Here is a 25549-nt window from a genome sequence, read left to right on the forward strand (position 1 = left end):
AGTTTACAGGACTGAAAGTTGCTCTGGGTAAGGGAGGGTGAGAGAGGGAGTAAAGGAGAGAATGGTGAGTGAAGGCCTAGGACATTAGTGTATGCTGCTGAGACTTTATAAACTACATATTTAGACTACACAAAATCCATACAAAAATTTTCTGTCTTGCTAATAAATTAACCTTAGCTTACTACAATCTTTTTACTTTATAAACCTTTTAGTATTTTTTAAACTCTGACATTTGTAATAACACTTAGCTTAAAACACAAACACATTGTACAATTGTACAAAAATATCTTTATAACCTCATTCTATAAGCTTTTTTCTATCTAACATTTTTTTTCCTTTTTAACTTTTGTTAAAAATGAAGACACGAACACACACATTAGCCTAGGCCTACCCAGGATCAGGATCTTCCACCTCCACATATTGTCCCACTGCAAGGTCTTCAAGAGCAAGAAAATAACATGTATGGGAGCTATCATCTCCTGATGACAATGCTTTATCCTGGAATACCACCTAAGGACCTGCCAAAGGCTGTTTTACAGTTAGCTTTCTTTTTGTAAGCAGAAGGAATACATTCTAAAATAACAATAAATAGTATAAAAATACATAAGCCAGTAACATAATTTTTTTTTTTTTTGAGATGGAGTCTCGCTCTGTTGCCCAGGCTGGAGTGCAGTGGCGCTATCTCGGCTCACTGCAAGCTCCACCTCCCCGGTTCACGCCAGTCTCCTGCCTCAGCCTCCCGAGTAGCTGGGACTACAGGTGCCCGCCACAATGCCCAGCTAATTCTTTTTGTATTTTTGTATTTTTAGTACAGACGGTGTTAGCCAGGATGGTCTCGATCTCCTGACCTTGTGATCCACCCGCCTTGGCCTCCCAAAGTGCTGGGATTACAGGCGTGAGCCACCGTGCCTGGCTGCCAGTAACATAATTTATTATCATCATCATTAAGTACTGTGTACTGTACACAACTGTATGCACTATACTTCCATGCAACTGGTATCACCATAGGCTTGTTTCTATCAGCATCATCACAAACACTGAGTAATATATTGTGCTACAACATTATGACAGCTATGACATCACTAGGTGACAAGAATCTTTCTGGTCCATTATAATCTTATGAAACCACCATTGTAGGTCAGCTGTTGATTGAAACACTGTTATGCAGCACATGACTGTACAATGAAATATTATTCCACCTTTAAAAAGGAGATCCTGACATTTGCAACAATATGAATAAACCTCAAGGACATTGTGCTATGTGAAATAAGCCAGACCTACAAAGAAAAATAGTGTATGATCTCATTTATATATATATAATCTAAACAAAGTCGAATACGTAGAAAGAAACGGACAATCAGTGGTTGGTTAACAAGGTCAGGGGGAGGAAGGAAATAAGGAGATGTAGATTAAAGGATACAAACTTCTAATTACGTAGGATGAACAGGTCTACAAATCTAATATACAGCATGAGGGCACTAGTTAATGATAACGTATTGTATACTAAAAATTCACTAAAAGAGTAGTTTTGTTACTCTTACCACACACACAAAAAGGTAACTATGTGAGGTGATAGGTTCATTTGCTAGACTGCAGTAATCATTTCACTACATATATGTATGTCAAAACATGTTATAAATCTCAAATATATATAACAAATATATATGTAAATAAACAGAATACCATTTACATTAACACCCCAAAATATGAAATACTTAGGTATAAATCTAACAAAATATGTATAAGATCTATATTAGGAAAACAACAAAATTCTGATTAAAAAAATTAGAAAATTAAGTAAATGGAAAGATAATCCATGGATAGGATGACTCAATATTGTCAAAATGTCAGTCAGTTCTTTCAAACCTGATTTATAAATGCAATGCAATCTCAATCAAAATCCCAGCAAGTTAAGCTGATTCTAAAGTTTATATGCAGAAGCAAAAGACTCAGTAGAGCCAATACAATTTTGAAGAACAAAGCTGGTGGACTAACACTACGCAATGTCAAGAAATACTAAAAAGCTATAGTAATCAAGACAGGGTGGTACTAGGATAAAAGACCAACAGGTCAATGGAACAGAACAAAGAGCTCAGAAACAGACCCACATAAATATAATCAACTGATCTTTGACTAACGTACAAAGCCAATACAAGGGAACAAAGATTGTTTTTCAACACATGATGCTAGAATAAATGGGACATCACATGCAAAAACTAATGAATCTAGACACAGAACTTATAATCTTCACAAAAATTAACTCAAATTGGATCCTAGACCCAACTGTAAAATACAAAACTATACAACTCCTAAAGTATAACTTGCAGGGAAAAAACCTAGATGGTCTTGGATGCAACAATGAATTGTTAGATACAACACCAAAGGCACAGTCCATGAATGAAAAAATTGATAAGCTGGACCTCATTAAAATCAAAAACTTCTGCTCTGCAAAAAACAATATTGAGAGAATAAGACAAGCCACAGACAGGGAGAAAATATTTGCAAAAGACATATAAGAGACACTGTTATCCAAAACATACAAAAAACTCTTAAAACTCAACAATAAGGGGGGTGGAGCCAAGATGGCCGAATAGGAACAGCTCCAGTCTACAGCTCCCAGCGTGAGCGACGCAGAAGACAGGTGATTTCTGCATTTCCAACTAAGGTACCGGGTTCATCTCACTGGGGAGTGCCAGATAGTGGGTGCAGGACAGTGGGTGCAGCGCACCGTGCGTGAGCCAAAGCAGGGCAAGGCATTGCCTCACCAGGGAAGCGCAAGGGGTCAGGGAATTCCCTTTCCTAGTCAAAGAAAGGGGTGACAGACGGCACCTGGAAAATCGGGTCATCCCACGCTAATACTGCGCTTTTCCAACAGGCTTAACAAACGGCACACCAGGAGATTATATCCCGCACATGGCTCGGAGGGTCCTACGCCCATGGAGCCTCCCTCATTGCTAGCACAGCAGTCGGAGATCAAACTGCAAGGCAGCAGCGAGGCTGGGGGAGGGGCGCCTGCCATTGCCAAGACTTGAGTAGGTAAACAAAGCGGCCGGGAAGCTCGAACTGGGTGGAGCCCACCACTGCTCAAGGAGGCCTGCCTGCCTCTGTGGGCTCCACATCTGGGGGCAGGGCACAGACAAACAAAAAGCAGCAGTAGCCTCTGCAGACTTTAATGTCCCTCTCTGACAGCTTTGAAGACAGTAGTGGTTTCTCCCAGCATGCAGCTTGAGATCTGAGAACAGGCAGACTGCCTCCTCAAGTGGGTCCCTGATCCCCAAGTAGCCTAACTGGGAGCCGCCCCCCAGTAGGGGCAGACTGACACCTCACATGGCTGGGTACTCCTCTGAGACAAAACTTCCAGAGGAACGATCAGGCAGCAGCATTTGCAGTTCACCAATATCCTCTGTTCTGCAGCCACTGCTGCTGATACCCAGGCAAACAGGGTCTGGAATTGACCTCCAGCAAACTCCAACAGACCTGCAGCTGAGGTTCCTGACTGTTAGAAGGAAAACTAACAAACAGAAAGGACATCCACACCAAAAACCCATCTGTACGTCATCATCATCAAAGACCAAAGGTAGATAAACCACAAAGATAGGGAAAAAACAGAGCAGAAAAACCAGAAACTCTAAAAATCAGAGCGCCTCTCCTCCTCCAAAGGAACGCAGCTCCTCACCAGCAACAGAACAAAGCTGGACGGAGAATGACTTTGACCAGTTGAGAGAGGAAGGCTTTTGCACAGCAAAAGAAACCACCATCAGAGTGAACAGGCAACCTACAAAATGGGATAAAATTTTTGCAAGCTACTCATCTGACAAAGAGCTAATATCCAGAATCTACAATGAACCCAAACAAATTTACAAGAAAAAAACAACCCCATCAAAAAGTGGGCAAAGGATATGAGCAGACATTTCTCAAAAGAAGACATTTATGCAGCCAAAAGACACATGAAAAAATGCTCATCATCACTGGACATCAGAGAAATGCAAATCAAAACTACAATGAGATACCATCTCACACCAGTTTGAATGGCGATCATTAAAAAGTCAGGAAACAACAGGTGCTGGAGAGGATGTGGAGAAATAGGAACACTTTTACACTGTTGGTGGGACTGTAAACTAGTTCAACCATTGTGGAAGTCGGTGTGGCGATTCCTCAGGGATCTAGAACTAGAAATACCATTTGACCCAGCCATCCCATTACTGGGTATATACCCAAAGGACTATAAATCATGCTGCTATAAAGACACATGCACACGTATGTTTATTGCGGCACTATTCACAACAGCAAAGACTTGGAACCAACCCAAATGTCCATTAGTGATAGACTGGATTAAGAAAATGTGGCACATATACACCATGGAATACTATGCAGCCACAAAAAATGATGAGTTCATATCCTTTGTAGGGACATGGATGAAGCTGGAAACCATCATTCTCAGCAAACTATCGCAAGGACAAAAAACCAAACACCACGTGTTCTCACTCATAGGTGGGAATTGAACAATGAGAACATAAGGACACAGGAAGGGGAACATCACACACCGGGGACTGTTGTGGGGTGGGGGGAGGGGGGGAGGGATAGCATCAGGAGATACACCTAATGCTAAATGACAAGTTAATGGGTGCAGCACACCAACATGGCACATGTATACACATATGTAACAAACCTGCACGTTGTGCACATGTACCCTAAAACTTAAAGTATAATAATAATAAAATTTTTAAAAAAAGAAAAAAAAAACTCAACAATAAGAAAAATAATTTGATTAAATAATAAGCCAAAGTCCTTAACAGACACTTCACCAAAGAAGATATACAAATGGAAAATAAACATATGAAAACATGCTCCACATCATAAGTCATCAGGGAAATGCAGATTAAAATAACAATGAGATATTATTACACTCCTATTAGAATGACCAAAATCCAGAAAACTGACAACAGCAAATGCTGATGAGGATGTAGAGCAATGGGAACACTCATTTATTGCTAGTGGGAATGCATAATGGTACAGCTACTTTGGAAGACAGTGTGGCAGTTTCTTACAAAACTAAACGTTCTCTTACCATGTGATCCAGCAACTGCACTCCTAGTAAATACCCAAAGCCATTTAAAAACTTACATCCACACAAAAAGCTGCACACAGCTGTGTATAGCAGCTTTATTCATAATTGACAAAACTTGGAAGCCACCAAGACGTTCTTCAGTACATGAATGAATAAACAAACTGTGGTACATCCAGAAAATGAAATATTGCTCACGGCTAAAAAGAATGATCTATCAAAGTATTTTAAAATATGGCAGGGGCCAAGTAAGGTGGCTCACGCCTATAATCCCAGCAGTTTGGGAGGCCAGGGCCGAGAAATCACTTGAGCACAGGAGTTGGAGACAAGCCTGAGGAACATGGCAAAACTCCATCTCTACAAAAAAAATACAGAAAATGAGCCAGGCATAGTGGTGTGTGCCTGTAGTCCCAGCTACTAGAGAGGCTGAGGTTGGGGGGGATCACTTGAGCCTGGGAAGTTGAGGCTGCAGTGATCTCTGATCAAGCCACTACACTCCAGCCTGGGTGACAGGGCGAGACCTTCTCTCAAAACAAAACAAAACACCACAGTGGGGCCGGGCACGGTGGCTCACACCCGTAATCAAAGCACTTTGGGAGGCTGAGGTGGCAGGACTGCTTGAGCCCAGGAGTGAGACTTCATCCCTACTAAAAATTTTTAAAAATTAGTCAGGCATGGTGACGCATGACTGTAGTCCCAGCTACTCAGGAGGCTGAGGTGGGAGAATTTCTTGAACCCAGGAATTTGAAGCCAGCTTGGGCAACACAGTAAGACCTCATCTCTAAAAAAAAAGGTAAGAAATAAAAGTAGAGGTTACATACTATATGATTCCAACTATACAACATTCTGAAAAAAGCAAAACTAGAGAGAGTAAAAAGATCAGTGGCTGCTGGGGTTAGGGGTGGGGGACTGGGGAAGAATTAACAGGCAGAGCACAGGGGATTTTTAGGGCAATGAAACTACTCTGCATATTATTAAAATAGCAAATACATGTCATCATACATTGGTCCAAAATCATAGAACGTATAAGACCAAGAGCAAACATAAATGTAAACTATGGACTTGGGAATGATAATGATTTGTCAACACAGGCTCATCAATTGTAACAAATATACCACTCAGGTGTATGATATTGATAATGGAGGAGGCTATGCATGTATGGGGGCAGGGGTTATATGGAAAATCTCTACCTTCCTCTTAATTTTGTTGTGAACCTAAAATTGGTCTTAAAAAAATAAAGTCACAAAAAAAAGAAAGAAAAAGAAGGAAATATGTTTAAAAAAGTAAATGTTCAAAGTTTTACCAACATTTCTTAAGCAGCTAATACAAAGCTAAATAAATAAAGGCAACTCTGCACAACTTAAAACCAGTTTTCAATCATATGATGGGTTATCTGCCTTCTGTTACCAAATATAACATTTCCACTGACACTGAACTTCCAAAGATAAATTTTAAATTGTCTGGATCTGACAGAAAATCATATTCAAATCAGCTTAACTAGGACATATAGATCATCTGTGCCTACTGCACCATTCACAATGATTACCATTGCTGTCTTCTAATTGTCTCCTTTAAATAACCCAAAATTATATTATTGTGACAATACACTCTACACACTTGGCAAAGATAAATTTTTGGTACTGATCACTGATGCATCTAAATGGAAATTAAAATTTTATGGAAGAAAAGACTGTTAAAGCACAGGCCACTAAAATCTAATCACTCCACTCCTCAGGAAGAAGAAATTGATATCAAATGTGACTGTGTGTATGTCTTACTACAACAGTCAAAGCTGTCATTTAATTGCATTTAAAAAACTTTAAAATGTATTTGCTTTACCAGTCTCATACCATTCTCACTTTGCCATAAAGATATACCAGTCTCACCTTACTATAAAGATAACTTCCCAATACTCTCATAAAATGACAATCAGAAAATGCCAAGCAGCTATAAAAATGATCATTTGTATTATAAATGCATTATTTTTCTATAGCTTAGTCTGATTTTATATTATCAGTCACACTCAAAAACCTCAAAAATATTTTTCACTTATAAGTGTTTTTAAACATAGATATACTTTGGGCTGGGCGCTGTGGCTCACGCCTGTAATCCCAACACTTTGGGAGGCTGAGGTAGCTGGATCATGTGAGGTCAGGAGTTTGAGACCAGCCCGGCCAACATGGTGAAACTCCATCTCTACTAAAAATACAAAAAATTAGCCAAGCATGGTGGCAGGCCCCTGTAATCCCAGCTACTCAGGAGGCTAAGGCATGATTATTGCTTGAACTTGGGAGGCGGAGGTTCCAGTGAGCCCAGATCACACCATTGCACTCCAGCCTGGGCAACAAGAGCAAAACTCTGTCTCAAAATAAAATATAATAAAATAAATAAATTAAAATAAAAATACAATAAATAAAAATAAAATTAAATAAACAAACATACATATACTTCGGAACTCAGACCCAAGACTAATAATGAATATATGCCAAATTATTCACAAGTGAAATACAGTACCACCCTTACCTTAGTCATAAAAGTTACATTCTACTTTAAAACAACCTTCTGAACAAAGAAGTACTGCTTATTTCCTTTCAGAAGTAATCCTTGGTGCCAAAAAACTGTTAATAAAAGTCTTCTACAATCAAGAAAAGGACAAATGTAAAAATTTAGTTGGCTTCCTTCCCTCAATTCTACTAATATAATTCAAATTTTTTAATCAAATTCATTTGACTTAAATCACCTACATTAAGGTACAAAAAGACAACTCAGAATAATTTACTTCAGAAGTTTTCTACTGATTTCTTTTTGGAAAAAAAAAAAAACTAACTAACTCTGAAGGGGCAAGAATATAAGCCGCTATACTTCAGAAATTTGTTGGCAAAGAGAAAGTATATTTGGTGGCTTACACAGCCTATTTCAAGGAATGTTTAACTCAATGTTATCAAAAATGATCAGAGTGGTACCACGCAGCTGTAATCCGAGTCATGTTTTACGAACAAGGGAATACAAACAAGACAAGCAGCTGGAGCAACCTCATAGTCACTGATGCACATCTTTCTCCTCAAAGCTATGAAGGCCATTTTGTCAAGCAGGATGAAACAGAACAAAAGTGGCTCTGAAGGTAATGTTATAGGCATTCAGATAACTCCATATAGATGTACAGCTAAAATTACCAATTAGTTTACCAATTGGCTGCAACGGATTCGATTGGTTTGTAATTAATTCTAGTTACTGGCGCACAGAGCAGGAAGGTTGGCGCCATCCCTTTGTCCTCCTGACACACAATACTAGTGCACAGGCCCTTGGGCCCACGACATCAATACAGCCCTCCAATTCAGCTACAGGAATTAGCACAGTGGAGTACTCCCATAGTGATAAAGGGCTAGAAACATGCACTGCATGAGAAGTCAGTGACAAAAGGGAACCTTTATGAAAAAAAATGAGCTTTACCAAAATGAAAACGAGTTTCTTAAAATATTATTTTTTAAGAACATCTTATCTAGTTTTTTGAATGTTACTACTGGAATAAATAGTTCAACAGGGAAATCATCTAAAAGCAAAACATCAAGTAAACCATTTGCAAAACTGTCAATGTCATTCACAATCTTCAGTTTTCAATCACATTTTTAAAAAATATCTCTCCTAAATTTTTAATATAATCTATTTGCAAAAAGAATACTTAATATCTTCACCAACCAAAACCTTACAAATTAAAATCTGCTAATGGAAGCCATTCTCCTTTATAATTTAAACCTTACCTGCATCTTTGTGGGTAAATAAAATTTGTAGTTGCCTGGGTAGTGATACAAATATTTTACTGCAATTCCTAATCAATTTTTATCTCAACTCACTTGCAAGTTGGCTTGACTAGATGCTTCTAATAGTATTTCCCACTAAGAAAAATCAGAGACCTACTGCCACTAAGAATACATAGACAAAAATGCTAAGTTATAAAGCTCAAAATCAATACACTCAAATTCAAATCCCTCATAGATGCCTGCACAGTTACCTCCAAACAACTGCTTCAAGATCTTTCTTTTGCCTGGAATATTCTCCCAATACCAATTATATGCTTTTATTCAGCCTCAAGGATCTTCAGCCCTCATCTAGTCCAACCTCTTCATTTATGAACACAAAGGTTGAATACAATTTGGTGATTTTTTTTTAAAATCACACAACTAGCTTAGAGGACACACTAACATGACTGTTAACTGAAGATAGCTCCTATTCTCCCTTTAAGAGCCAGCACAAATACCACATATACAAACTCTTCTATGATCCTACAGCCAGAAGTTACCTCTCCTCCTACGGGCCGTATCAAGTATAATAACTAATGTCAATGGATATTCAAGTCCATAAGTGCTATAAAAACAAAAGTCCTTTCTCTTTCAAACCATATTTGTCCATAGTAACACATCTCACTTTCTAAGTTATTAGTCAAAAAAATGTTATTCTTAAAATATTTACCTTCATTGAGACAAACATGCACAGAGGAGCAAAATTTATTCCAAAATTGTAAATTGACTATCTTTTCTCCACAGTGATCAAATCTCAAATCATTTCAATAACCCAGAATAATAAAAAACAGAATCATAACCTTTCCTACTACACCTAGTGGTCTGGGCACCAAGAAGATCTGTTTTTTCTTTTGTTTTGTTTTTTTGAGACAGAGTCTCGCTCTGTTGCCCAGGCTGGAGTGCAGTGAGGTGATCTCGTCTCACTGCAACCTCTCCCTCCTGGGTTTAAGCAATTCTCCTGACTCAGCCTCCCAAGTAGCTGGGACTATAGACGCACACCACCACGCCCAGCTAATTTTTGTATTTTTAGTAGAAACGGGGTTTCACCATATTGGTCAGGCTGGTCTCGAACTCCTGACCTTAGGTGATCCACCCACATCGGCCTCCCAAAAGTGCTGGGATTACAGGCGTGAGCCTCCGTGCCTGGCCACAAAAAGATCTGTTTTCTATGTTGCAGTCATTATCTGAAAAATTTCTATCATTTCAAATAGTTAAAAAAGAATTTTCAATTAAAAAATGGAATTATCTCAAAGACTTGGAACCAATCCAAATGTCCAACAATGATAGACTGCATTAAGAAAATGTGGCACATATACACCATGGAATACTATGCAGTCATAAAAAATGATGAGTTCATGTCCTTTGTAGGGACATGGATGAAATTGGAAATCATCATTCTCAGTAAACTATCACAAGAACAAAAAACCAAACACCGCATATTCTTACTCATAGGTGGGAATTGAACAATGAGAACACATGGACACAGGAAGGGGAACATCACACTCTGGGGACTGTTGTGGGGTGGGGGGAGGGGGGAGGGATAGCATTGGGAGATATACCTAATGCTAGATGACGAGTGAGTGGGTGCAGTGCACCAGCATGGCACATGTATACATATGTAACTAACCTGCACATTGGGCACATGTACCCTAAAACTTAAAGTATAATAATAATTTTTAAAAAAAGGAATTATCTCAATAAAAAGTGTAAATAACCCAAGTCGACATCCATAGAAGGAGAAGCATGGATGTTCCCTCCTAAAACGAAGTCTTTAAATAAATTATAAAAGGAAAAAACTGTGGCATTTAAATCAACATGATGTTTGATGTAAGGCATTTTTGTTATACTTCACCCAAAACAGTGCATGTTGTAATATTCATTAAATGTGGTTGAATAAAATATAAGTCCACTTGTGTTTCCAGTCCCTAGCTCTGAGGCTAACTTGTTATGTAATTTCTGACACATAATTTAGTTTTACAGCTTCCCATCAGTAAGATAAAATGGCTAGATTATATGATTTTTAAGATCACATTCAGATCTCATGATTCATTTTTCAGTTTCATATTCTGCTCTATTTTGGTTTCTATTACCAATCACATACATGATTTTCATTCTTTTTTTTCTGACAAAGCGAAGTTGTAATGTGTCTAAATCGTAATGAATTAGACAAAAAAAAGTAAGGTAGAACTGGATTTCACCCTCCAGTTACTATTCTTCCACCAAATTGACTTGAACAAATGTCCACTTCCCAACATCCCATTTCTCTTTCTTTCCATTTCCTCTCTTTGTCTAAAAGCTACAGATGACTGCTACTGAGATTAAGTCCAACAAAATCTCAGGGCTGAGGTTATTTCATCCTGTTGCATTATGCCAGTTCCGAAATGAGACACTAATTCATTTTTTAAAAATACGTCTCCACTTGGAATCCCATAGCCTGTGGACTCGGTCCTGAGGACTCAGCTTTCTCAAGCTCTTCTGTAGTGAGTATACAGGCAGCTTAGCACTAATTATAACATAACCAAAAAAGTCACCTAAGACCATACAGTAGGAGGTTTTAAAAGCCAAAATGATTAGTCTACTGCGGATTCAGAAGCCTATAGAGATAGAATTGATCCAAGTTTTACAGCAGGAAAGTAATATGAAGGACTATAAAAAGAAAAAAACTAGAGGAGGACACACCAAAAAGATAACACTTCATCGGAGAGTAATAAGAGTCTTCAAAAATCAGTATCTTGACAGTAGGAAAGAGGGAAGGAGCTTGTGAATGGAAAAAAAAAATGCAAAAGATGAATGGATAGGAACTTTGTAGTCAACAAAATATAGAACACAGGTGACTAGAAAAATGGTGGTTCCATCAACAAAAATAAATCAGGAAGAAACAGTTGAAAAATGAAAGTATGGTATAAATTGGTATAATACCTATGTCTAGAAACTAGGCTAACATAACTAGGAACTTATCCCAGTGCTATGGTTTGAATATTTGTCTCTTAAAAACTCATGTTGAAATTTAATCCTCAATTGTGGCAGTACTGAGAGGCATGGCTTTAAGGGATAATTGGGCCATGAGGGCTCTGCTCTCATGAAAGGTTTAATGGGTTAATGGATTCATGAATTAGCATGGGAATGAGACTGGTGCGTTTATTAAGAGGAGAAAGAGAGGCCTGAGCTAGTAGGCTCAGCCCCCTCACCATGTGATGTCCTATGTTGTCTTGGGACTCTGCAGAGAGTCCCCACCAGCAAGAAGGCCCAAACCAGATAAAGCCTGTCTATAACTATGAGAAATAAATTTCTTATCTTTATAATTATAAAGATAAGATTTGTATATATTTATATAATATATAATTATTTTATAAATTACCCAGTTTCTAGTATTCTGTTATAAGCAATAGAAAACAGACTGAGACAACCAGACAAGTCAAATTTGACTAACCCAACAGTAGTTATGATATGGTAATTACAGTCTCAAGTTATTCCATTATTCAACATACCCAAAAGGAAAAAAATCAATGCTCTATCATATTGATGATAATGTATATGAAAACTAGATATAAGGAACAAAGATCTGTCAACTCAGAAATTGTCAATAAAGTGTCATGTTAAACAGAGTAAAAAATGACAGCTATCTATCTCTACAACTTAAACACTCATAAAACAATGCTTTAGTAAATGTTACATATACAGGAGAAATTACTTATTTAACCAATCAAACAGTAAAATTTTACTGTGAAGACTACAATGCATGAAACACAACAGGGAATATGCAGAATAAGGCTAAGAAGAAAAGATACAGATACAGATGAAGAAAAGATGGCTATTAATGTAAGACAATGGTGAGGTAACAGAAGCCAACTCCCATAAATGCAGAAGTGAACTCTTAGCCTTCTATCCTTGTCCTGAATCTCATGTTCTCTGTAACAAATTTCAATTCCTGAGCTAAAGTATAACAGGCAAATCAAAACAATAAGATTATAACATTAATATCAGACAAAACAGAATTCACAATGAAAAGCATTTAAGGGCCAGGCTGGATCAAATGATCCAGCAATCCCACTACTGGGTATTTACCCAAAGGAAACGAAGTCCTTGTATGATAAGGACACATCATGCACACGCATGTTTATAGCAGCACAATTCACAATTTCAAAAATTTGAAACCAACCTAAATATCCATCAACCAAGTGGACAAAAAAAAATGTATATATACACCATGAAATACTACTCAGCCATAAAACAGAATGAAATAATGACCTTTGCAGCACTGTGGATGGAGTTGGAGGCCATTATTCTAAGTGAAGTAACTCAAGAATGGAAAACCAAATATTTTATGTTCTTACTTACAAGTGGAAGCTAAGCTATGAGGATGTGCAATGGCATAAAGAATGATATAATGGATTCTGGGGACTCAGGAAAGGTGGGAGGGGACACGAGAGATAAAAGACTACATAACACTATTGACAGATCAAGGAGATTCAGAAAACTAGTATTTGGAGAATCTAAATATTAATTTCAAAAATATAAATGTAAACCTAACACTATCTATAGAGAATCCATGTTACTCACTCCTCCATGTCCAAGGAGTATTTGTAAATACTTAGCATCACTATGAGGCTTCTCTTATAATCATTTCCTTCCCCATCAGCTTAGGTTCTATGGCCCATTACTCCAACTACTCTCTTACCCTCTTCAACTCCTTTTACTCTATTGAAATCCCAATGCATCTGCTTGAAGAACATTAGCGCAAGATTAATCCATATACCCACCATCTTTGTACCTTTTTAGCATATGACTGGCTGCTAACAATCACTGGGGGAATTAAGAATCACACAACTATGAAGACTAACGTCAGTGCAACTGTGTATGTAGTCTCATGGCTTCACACACCCATTCAACACGTATTTACTGGGCATTTCCTATGATCCAGTGCCAGTACCAAGTACTGAAGATGGAGGGGTAAACAATACAGTGTTGTTTCTATCCTCATGGAGCTTAGTGTCTAGAAAGGGAGACAGATATTAAACAACTAAATATATAATTATTTCATTTCAACTGTGATATATATTTCCAAAGAGAAGCATATACACTATAAGAGCATATCATAGTCTGAAACGTAAGTTAGGCTCCCCTGGGAAAGTGACACTTAGGCTGAAATGTAAATTATGAATAGGAGTTAAGTAAAAGAAATGAGTAAGAAGGTGTTGGGCAAGGAGAAGGAGGGAAGAGTGTTCTGGGCGGAAAAATTAGAACGTGGAAAGGCCAGGAAACATGCAAGGACATGATATGGTTACGGAACCAAAGGAAGTCTGATTTACATGGGGCAGAAGGGAGGGGACAAAAGTGGTGTGAAATGAAGAATTCATAGATCAAGTCACTCAAGATCCTTAACATCACCATGTTAAGGATTCTGATGCCCAGAGTAAAGAAAAACCGTTGAACAACTACAATCAAAGTAATGAGAGAGACATATTCGTCATTTTCTAAGTAGCAATCTGCCTGCAGTGTGGAGAATCAATTAGAAGGATGCAGGGAGTCCTGTTAGAAGGCTTCACTTGTAATCTAAGCATTTTATGACAGCTTGGACTAGGATGGTAGCAGTAGAGTGAGAGATGTGAATGGACTGGAAAGAATTAGGAGGTAATTCTGAAAGGAATTAATCCATTGGATAGTGAGTGGTTTTGTGAGGTGAGAGAAGGAACAAAGGACGTCTCCCAGGTCTCAAGCACAAACACCTGGGGGTAAAAGTAGTATGTGTCATTCAAGGAAGAGAAACACATCAGGTTTGAGGTGGGAAGGAGATATCATGAACTTAGTTTTACCGGTTTAAAATGTTGTGAGACAGAAGAGCCAAAATGGCCAACTAGACGTAGCCAGGAAGAAGAGCTTCACCCACCAAGAAAGATCAAAACATCAAGTAGACTGGCACACTCCAAGCAGATCTTTGTAAAGAAGGCATTGAGAGTGGATAGAGGGAGAAGACAGACCCTGGGGCTGAAGGGGAAGGAAGCTGGGAACCCCAAACAGGGTTGCCAAGCACCGTGACCCATTCCTGGCCCAAAGTGGCTCCTATGGAAGGGGTGAGTAAAACAGGCATGGAGTGGTCCACCCTCACCAAAGACCTGCAGGAGCCCCTCATGACCTCCACAGGCATTTGAGATGGCAGGGAGAACTGCCTGGGGAGTTGGCAGAGAAAGAACTCCAAACTGCATGGAGCCCAGAGGGTTAGGCATGGGGACAGCTACTATGGAGCATGGCCATGGGCTCCCATTCCCCAAGGCTTGCCATACTCCTATAGGTAGGGGTTTGGCTTTTCTTAGCTGCCAGACCAGGAGAGAGCAGGGCTGTCTTGCCTGCAGTACAGGGCCAGTCTGATCTAAATGCTCCCATTTGCTGGCCTCTTTCAGGGTCCCTCCCTGGCCACACACACTCGCAACACAGCCACAGTGGCCCCACTGAAATGCTTGTCAGTGGCCACTACCATAACTCTTTCCCAGCCCCCACCCTCCCATAGGAGTGCTTTTGTAGACAGGACCCTGCCGGCACACACACACCCACAACATCCCCTTGTCAGCATGCATGTGCATGAGGACCCACCACCACTATGCACATCCACAGGGCCCCCATTGTTCTGTTGGTGTACACCAACCCCTCCCCCTCAATCACCCCATTGGTGAGTACTCACCTATGGCATCCCCCACCACCCTACTGGTGCGCAATCACCTGTGGTTGCCCCACCGCCGCACTGGTACACACTCACCCACAATGCCCCCGCACCACCACCACAGCATACTCTCCCATGACCCCTTCCATCACCCCACCGGAGCATATTTGCTAGCAGCCTGTCAGAATGTGGTTGTCAGCTGACTGGGAGTACCTCGGTCCCTCAAGTGCAGCAGGTGCTTGACCTCTAGGGACCAGAGAACAAAGCTGCAGGCCTAGTTCCAGCCCCCCAGGGTTAGAGTCCACAGCACAGGAGTGCTGTGCTGAGGCTTGGTGGCCTGAAAGCATTCAGAAATGAAGCCAACTGACTAAACCCAAATTATACCACAGTCAAACCCTCAAGTGCATCAAAGAATATAAAAGCAAAAGGCTCTATCCAAAGAACAGCAACTTCAAAAATTAAAAGAACATCACCACACACAGATGAGAAAGAGCCAGCACAAAAATTCTGGCAATTCTCAAACCAGAGTATCTTATCTCCAAATAACTGCACTAGCTCCTCAGCAATGGTTCTTAACTAGACTGAGATGGCTGAAATGAAAGACCTACAACTCAGAATCTGGATGGGAAGGAAACTCCACAAGATATAGGAGAAGGCTGAAAACCAACGCAAGGTAAACAGTGACACCATCTATGAGTTGAAATACAACACAGCCATTTTAAGAAAGAACCAAACTGAACTTCTGGAAATGAAAAATTCACTACAGGAATTTCACAATACAATTGGAAGAATTAATAAGAGAATACATGAAGCTGAGGAAAGAATCTCAGAGGTCAAAGACTGCTCTTTCAAATCAGTGCAAGCATATAAAGAAAAAGGAATTTTAAAAAATGAACAAAACCTCTGAGAAATATGTGATAATGTAAAGAGACCAAACCTCTAACACACTGGCATTCCTGAACGAGTCAGAGATAGAGCAAGCAATTTGGAAAACATATTTGAGGAATTATACGGTTGGATCGGTGTCTCCTCCCAAATCTCGAGTTCAATTGTAATCCCCAGTGCTGGAGGGCCTAGTGGGAGGTGACTGAATCATGAGGGTGAAACCTTTATGAACGGCTTAGCACCATCCCTTTGGTGCTGTCCTCATGACAGAGTTCTCACGAGATCTGGTTGCTTAAAGTGTGTGGCACCTCCCCCTCGCTCTTGGTCCTGTTCCTGCCATGTAAGATGCCTGCTGCTCCCGTTTTGCCTTCTGCCATGAGTAAAAGCTCCCTGAGGTCTCCCCAGAAACAGATGCTGGATGCTTCCCGTACGGCCTGTGGAACCATTAGCCAGTTAAATCTCTTTTCTTTATAAACTACCAAGTCTCAGGTATTTTTTCATAGCAGTGTAAAAATGAACTAATACGCAGAAATTGTCCATGAAAATTTCCCCAACCTCACTAGACACATCAACATGCAAATTCAGGGAACAACTGCAAGATACTATATAAGACAACCATCCCCCAGACACATAATTATCAGATTCTCCAAGGTCAATGCAGAAGAAAAAACCTTAAAGGCAGCTAGAGAGAAGGGGCAAGTCACCTACAAAGGGAAACTCATCAGGCTTACAGCAGACCTTTCAGCAGAAACCCTACAAGCCAGAAGAGATTGGGAGCTTATATTCACTATCCTTAATGAAAATAAATTCCAACCAAGAATTTCATATCCAGCCAAACTAAGCTTCATAAGCAAAGGAGAAATAAAATCCTTTTGACACAAGCAAATGCTAAGGGAATTTGTTACCATCAGACCTGCCTTAAAAGAGGTCCCTAAGGGAGTGCTAAACATGAAAATGAAAAAACAATAAGTGCCACCATAAGAGCCCACTGACACGAAAAAGCAACTATACAATCAAGTCGACATAAGAATCAACCAGCTAACAACATGATAATAGGATTAATGCATCACATATCAATATTGACTTTGAATATAAATGGGCTAAACATTCCACTTAAAAGGCACAGAGTGGTGAGCTGGATAAAGAAGCAAGACCCAACTGTAGGCTGCCTTCAAAAGACGCATCTCACATGCAATGACAACCACAGACTCAAAGTAAAGGGATGCAGAAAGATTTATCAAGCAAACAGAAAACAAAAAAACAGGAGTTGTCGTTATTTCAGACAAAACAGATTTTCAACCAACCATGATCAAAAAGGACAAAGAAGAGTATTACATATTGATAAAGGGTTCAATTCAACAAGAAGATTTAACTATCTTAAACATATATGTACCCAACATTAGAGCACCTAGATTCATGACATAAGTTCTCAGAGACCTATGAAGAGACTTAGATAACCACACATAACAATAGGAGATTTCAACACCCCACTGACAGTGTTAGACAGATCAAGGTAGAAAATTAACAAAGATATTAAGGACCTAAATTGACACTTGATCAAATGGACTTAACAGGTATCTACAGAATACTCCACCCAATGACAAATGAATATAAATTCTTCTCATCTACACACAGCACATACTCTAAGATGAACCACACACTCAGCCATAAAGCAATTCTCAACAAATTCAAAGTGAAATCATACAAACTACACCCTCAGACCACAGTGCAATAAAAACAGAAATCTATAATAAGATCTCTCAAAAACATACAATTACATGGAAATTAAGCAACCTGCTCATGAATCATTTTTGGATAAGCAATGAAATTAAGACAGAAATCAAAAAATTCTTTGAAACTAATAAAAACAAAGAAACAACATAAGAGCATCTCTTGGACACAGCTACAGCAATAGTAAGAGGAAAGTTTATAGCACTAAATGCATACATCAAAAAGTTAGAAAGATCTAAAATTAACAACTTAACATCATACCTAGAGGAAGTCAAAGAAAAAAACACGGGCAAACCAACCCCAAAACTAGCAAAAGAAAATAAATAACCAAACTCCGAGCTGAACTGAACACTGACGGGCAAGGATACTCACCACCATACTAATAAGGAAGAGCTGAACTGAACAACATTGAGACATGAAAATCCATTCAAAATATCAATGAAGAAAAGTTGGTTCTTAGAAAAAAATAAACAAAGTTGATAGACAGCTAGGTAGATTAATAAAGAAAAAAAGATTGAAATAAACACAATTGGCAATGACAAAGTTCACATTACCACCAACCCCACAGAAATACAAAAAACCCTCAGAGACTATTAGAGACACCTCTGTGCATACCAACTGGAAAACCTAAAAGAAACGGATAAATTTCTGGAAACATACAACCTGCCAAGATTGAACCCAAAAGAAACTGAAATCCTGAACAAACCAACAATGAGTTCTGAAATGGAATCATTAAGAAAAAACCTAAAAACCAAAAAAATCCCTGAACCAGACAGATTCACAGCTGAATTCCATCAGATATACAAAGAAGAGCTAATAAGAATTCTACTAAAATTGTTCCCAAAAATTGGATGTTGGCAGAGACGCAACATCCAAAGGCTCCTAGAACTGATAAATGAAACTTCATTAAAGTTTCAGAATACAAAATCAATATACAAAAACCAGTAGCATTTCTAAACACCAATAACATCCAACCTGAGAACCAAATCAAGAACACAATCCCATTCACAATAGCCACACACACACACACAAATAAAATGTCTAGGAATAAATTAAACCAGAAAAGCTCAGGCCAATATCCCTGATGAACACAGATTTAAAAAAAAGAAAGAAAAACAAAACTGAACAATATACTAGCAAACAGAATCAAGCAGCACTTCAAAAAGTTAATTCACCATGATCAAGTAGGCTTTATTCCTGAGATGTAAGGTTGGTTCACACATGCAAGTCAATAAATGTGATCCACCACATAAACAGAACTAAAAACAAAAACCACATGAGCATCTCAACAGACACAGAAAAGGCTTTCAATAAAATTCAACATCACTTCATGTTAAAAACCCTCAACAAACTAGGTATAAAGATAACATAACTGAAAATAATAAGAGCCATCTATGACACTCTCATAGCTAACATCATACTGAATGGGCAAATGCTGAAACTATTCCCCTTGAAAACCAGAACAAGACAAGGATTCCCACCTCACCATTCCTATTCAATGCAGTAGTGGAAATCCTAGCCAGAACAATCAGGTGAGAGAATAAAATAAAAGGCATCCAAACAGGAAGAGAGGAAGTCAAGCTGTCTCTGCAGACAATATGATTCTATACCTAGAAAACCTTATAGTCTCTGTCCAAAGGCTCCCGGAAGTGATAAGTTTCAGGACACAAAATCAATGTACAAAAATCAGTAGCATTTCTATACACCAGTAACGTTCAACCTGAGAACCAAATCAAGAACACAATTCCATTCACATTAGCCACACACACAAAAAAAAAAAAATCCAGAAATAAATTTCACCAGGGAGGTGAAAGACCCCTACAATGAGAATTACAAAACAATGATGAAAGAAATCAGAGATGACACAAACAAATGGAAACATATTCCATGCTCATGGATAGGAAGAATCAATACTGTTAAAATTGCTATACTGCCCAAAGCAATTTACAGATTCAATGCCAAACTACCAACTACCAATTCCAAACTACCAACTACCAATGCCAATTCCTAACTACCAATGTCATTTTTCACAGAATTCAAAAAAACTGTTCTAAACCTCATGTGGAACCAAAAAAGAGCCCCAATAGCCAAAGCAATCCTAAGCAAAAAGAACAAAGCTGGAGGCAGAACACTACTCCACTCAAACCATACTACAAGGCCATAGTAACCAAAATAGCATGGTACAAAAATCAGATACATATAACAATGAAACTAGTTAGGGAACCCAGAAATAAAGCCACACACCTACAAACATCATATCTTCAAAAAGTCAACAATAACAAGCAATGAATAAAGGATTCCTTATTCAATAAATGGTGCTGGGATAACTAGCTAGCCATATGCAGAAGACTGAAACTGGACCACTTCCTTTCACCATATATAAAAATCAACTCAAAATGGATTTAAAAAGTAATTGTAGGCTGGGCACAGTGGCTCACACCTGTAAATCCCAGCACTTTGGGAGGCTAAGGTGGGAGGATCACGAGGTCAGGAGATTGAGACCATTCTGGCTAACATGGTGAAACCCCGTCTCTACTAAAAAATACAAAAAATTAGCCGGGCGTGGTGGCAGGCACCCATAGTCCCAGCTACTCGGGAGGCTGAGGCAGGAGAATGGCATGAACCCGGGAGGCAGAGCTTGTAGTGAGCCGAGATCTCGCCATTGCACTCCAGCCTGGGCAACAGAGAGAGACTCCATCTCAATGAAAAAGAAAGAAAGAAAAGAAAAGTAATTGTAAAGCCTCAAATTATAAAAACCATAGAAGAAAACCTAGAAGATACCATTCTGGATATATGTCTTGGCAACAATTTCATAACAAAATCCCCAAAAGCAATTCCAACAAAAACAAAAATAAAAAATAGACAAGTGGGACATAATTAAACTAAACATCTTCTGTACAGCAAAAGAAACAATTAACAAAGTAAACAGACAACCCACAAGATGGGAGAAAACATTCACAAACTATGCATCTGACAAAGGTCCAATATCTAGAATCTATAAGGAATTTAAATCAACAAGCAAAAAACAAACAGCCCCAATTAAAAAATGGGCAAAGGACATGGACACTTCTCAAACAAAGACATAACACAGCCAACAAGCATATAAAAAATGCTGTATCAGTCTGCTCTCACACTACTAATAAAGACATACTTGAGACTGGCTAATTTATAAAGGAGAGGTTTAACTGACTCAGTTCAGCATAACTGGGGAGGCCTCAGAAAACTTATGATCATGGTGGAAGGGGAAGTAAACATGTCCTTCTTCCATGTGGCAGCAGCAAGGAGAAGTGTGGAGCAAAGGGGGGAAAAGCCCCTTATAAAACCATCAGATATCATGAGAACTCAATCACTATCACGAGAACAGAATGAGGGTAACCACCTCTGTGATTAAATTACCTCCCACGATATGTGGAGATTATGGGAACTATAATTCAAGATGAGATTTGGGTGGGGACAGAGCCAAACCATATCAAATGCTCAACATGACTAATCATCAGACAAATGCAATACAAAACTACAATGAGATACCATCTCACATCAGTCTTGAAAAACTATACAACCCCATTTAAAACTGGGCAAAGTACACGAACAGACATTTGTCAAAAGAATACACACACGAGCATATGAAAAAATGCTCAACATCACTAATCATTAGAGAAATGCAAATCGAAACCACACTGAGATCCCATATCATACCAGACAGAATGGCTATTATTTAAAAGTCAAAAACAGATGCCGGCAAAGTTGTAGAGAAAAAGGAATGCTTATACACTGCTGGTGGGAATGTAAATTTGTTCAGCCACCATGGAAAGCAGTTTGGAGATTTCTCAAAGAACTGAAAACAGAACTACCATTTGACCCAGCAATCCTATTATTAAGTATATACCCAAAGGAACATAAACCGCTCTACCAAAAAGATATATGCACACATATGTTCACTGCAGCACTATCCACAATAGCAAAGACATGGAATCAACCTAGATGCCCATCAATGGTAGACTGGATAAAGAAAATGTGGTACATATACACCATGGAATACTATGCAGACATAGGAAAAAACAAGATCATGTGCTTTGCAGGAACACGGATGCAGCTGGAGGCCATTATCCTAAGCAAACTAACGCAGTAATAGAAAACCAAGTACCAAGCTCTCTCTTATAAGTGGGAGCTAAAGATTGAGTACGCACAGAAACAAATATGAGAATAGGAGACACTGGGGCCCAACTCCATCAGAGTTTTACATATACTCACCTAGCCAAGCGTCCCCAAAGGAAGCTCCTATGACTCTAATACCTTCTTCTATGCCTATGCTCCTTCCCTCACATAGATCATTAGATATACTCGGGTCTTCTCTACTTGATCACTGAGAACTCCTTTCAAGGCATACTATCCTAGAGTCCCTTCAAGCCCAGCTGGCACAGGCTACTCCAGCAAGTCTACTGTGCTACAAAATCTCTAAGATGCAGGTGCCAGTCTCTATATCCAAAAGTGTCCCCAAGCCTCCAGAGACACACATCTAGTTCCCTCCAGATTGAAATGGGAAACAAGGAAAGGAAAATAAAATGTATTCCCAGCATGTTTTCCCCCAAACTCTCTCAACACATTCCAGAGACACCAAAATCAGTCCACACAACAAACATTCAACCGGAGAAGAAGATGCCAATCTCCCCTTCCAGCAGCCACACCCACAAATTTCACAACCAACTCTTTCAACCCTTACCTCAAAATTTTGTGAGAACAAATGAGGAGATGGCCACCACTTCATTAAGCACACTCCAAAAAGCAACTCCCCCAGCCCACCCTAGCTTACTTGGTAAGAGAGCAAGGGAAATGTAGGGGTGATGCTTAGAGTTTTGCTGGAACGTCAGTTCTTAGCAATTTATGTAGTAAAGTAGCCAATGTCATAAACAGGCACAATCTTCAAACTCAAAAAATGAGGAATGTAGCTTCTTTTGATTACAAAGTTAGCATCTAGTCAGAAATCCTGGGCAAACAGGAAAGATACTTTTCACATCATGCTATACTTACCATGTGAATTACATATATGTGTTATTAACTGCATTTTACATATGAGACACAGAACTGAACTGTGATTATTTTAACTAAGGCTAAAGGATAAAAATCACAAATAGGAAAAAATCTTTCAGTGCATTAACAAAACAATGGCTGAATCCACGTACAAAATGAGGAAAAATTATTGCGTCATGTATCTCATAAAGATACTAACCAAATGAGATCATGGATGGCAGTGCTTTGATAATGAGAATAAAGCAAAACAAAACAAGAAAACTAGTTAGTATATACCCAGCATGTGCTTAGACCAAACGTTAAATTGTATCTTCTTACATCACCACCTGTAAGTCTTGGATGAGGAGAAGAGTAGAATATAAAAATACCTTTTAAACTCCTAGATTTCTCAGCATAAGCCTTTGAGCATCTTGGCACAGAATAAAGAATGGAAAACACATCTCTATTCCTCTCACTTTGTCGAAACTTTCTCCATTCTTTTAATCTATAACTTACACACACAAAAATCTATTGCTAGTAAGCTTTTATAAAGCTTGGAATAAGTGACAGAACCAGAAATAAAAGCCACACTTTCTTGTGGCCAGTTCTAGCTTCCTAAAACACAGTCGTGTCAGAGACAGGTGCAAGAGTTTCTGCTTATCACAAAAAGACGTCATTGCAATTGGTCAGTCTCACTTTACTCAAAAAGTATATATATTTTTAAGTAAATTTGATTTCATCAATCAGTCATTTGTTATTTTTAAACAACAACAAAAAAAGAAACTGCTGCTTTGATTAATCTCTAGGGGTAATCTAGAGATATTCTAAGCCCAAATGCTCAGTTTACAAAGCATAACAGAAAACTAAGTCCAGTAGTGTCTTCTACCACAACATACTGACTCATTATACTCCAAGAATATGATTTTACTTAAAAATGTTTTTCTTTAAACACAAAAAGTGGCTGGGCATGGTGGCTCATACCTATAATCCCACCACTTTGGAATGCTGAGGTAGGAGGATCGCTTGAGCCCAGGAGTTCAAGACTAGCCTGGGCAACATGATGCATCCTCATCGCTACAAAAATTTTTTTAAAATTAGCCAGGCATGGTGGCGTACGCCTGTGGTCCCAGCTACTCAGGAGGCTGAGGCAGGAGGACTGCTTGAGCCCAGAAGGTCAAGGCTTCGTAAGCCATGTTTGTACCACCACATTCTGGCCTGGGTGACAGAAAAAGACCTGCCTCAAAAAAAAAAAAAAAAAAGGTTTTTATATGTTGATAGTAACAACATTTAAGTGTAACAACCACACAACATACATTTAGATGGTTTCAACTACTGTTCATTTTGAAACCTGCTTTTGATAACTAGTATTTTTAAGTTAGTCTAAAACCTATTTTGACTGTTTCCAATTTAAGAGGAAACATAGCTGCTGTCTCAATATGTAACTCTTCTTTAACCCCTCATATATTTCAAAGGTTAAATAATGAATTCCAGGGTTTTCAACCATGTTCATCATAAAAACAGAAGTTATCTCTTTAATATTTCTGTAAACATGTATCACTCTGGTTTTCCTCAAAATAGTTTTATTCAGTAAAAAGTAATATGGTATACAGTCTCTACTTACTAAAAGGCCAGGCTTTTTAGATAGAGACACTCTATACCATGTGTCTGTTTAATATCCTACTACAAACACAAGATTATTTAAAATTAGAAAACACACCTTACAATGACATCCCAATCCCACCCAGGATTGTTTATGGTTAGCCATCAATCTCACTTTTCCCTGACCAAAGTGAATTAGAAGAGTGATAAGTATCTCAATGGAAAGGGAGTAATGTCCAATTAGACATTAAACATGAAACCAAAGAATGTGAAATCTCACTAGTGCCATCTACAGCACCAACGGAGAATACAGATAAGAAGAATTTTAAAAATAATGTTGTGTGTGTTTCCAACCCTTTGATTCCCTGCCCAGAACTATGTGTCAAGACAGCTTTCTACCAAATCCTTCACAGAACCTAAAATATATAATTAGGTAATGCCAAAAAAAGTCTTCAAAATCAAGAAAACGTGAAGCATAATGCTGATGTTAGTGTATGGATCAAAAGAACAATTTTTCATAAGAGGTAATTAAATGAAAAGCATACAGAATTTATTAAAACTAGAAAAAGTGAGATAAATGATCCAGTCAGGGCCAGGCACAGTGGCTCATGCCTATAATCACAGCACTTTGGGAGGCCGAGATGGGTGGATCACTTAAGGTCAGGAGTTCGAGACCAGCTTGACTAACACAGCAAAACCCTGTCTCTACTAAAAATACAAAAATTAGCCAGGTGTGGTGGCATGTGCCTGTAATCCCAGCTACTCAGGAGGCTAAGGCAGGAGAATCACTTGAACCTGGGAGGCAGAGGT

General features: G+C 38.8%; 1 protein-coding gene across 29 annotated transcripts in view; it reads right to left on the bottom strand.

Annotated features, from left to right (window-relative positions):
* The window catches only part of SCAPER (S-phase cyclin A associated protein in the ER), a 567113-nt gene that overhangs the window by 477079 nt on the left and 64485 nt on the right, over positions 1–25549 (bottom strand). The gene's annotated exons all lie outside the window — the stretch shown is intronic.

This window comes from Pan troglodytes, chromosome 16 (assembly GCF_028858775.2).
Source record: "Pan troglodytes isolate AG18354 chromosome 16, NHGRI_mPanTro3-v2.0_pri, whole genome shotgun sequence".
NCBI lineage: Eukaryota > Metazoa > Chordata > Mammalia > Primates > Hominidae > Pan > Pan troglodytes.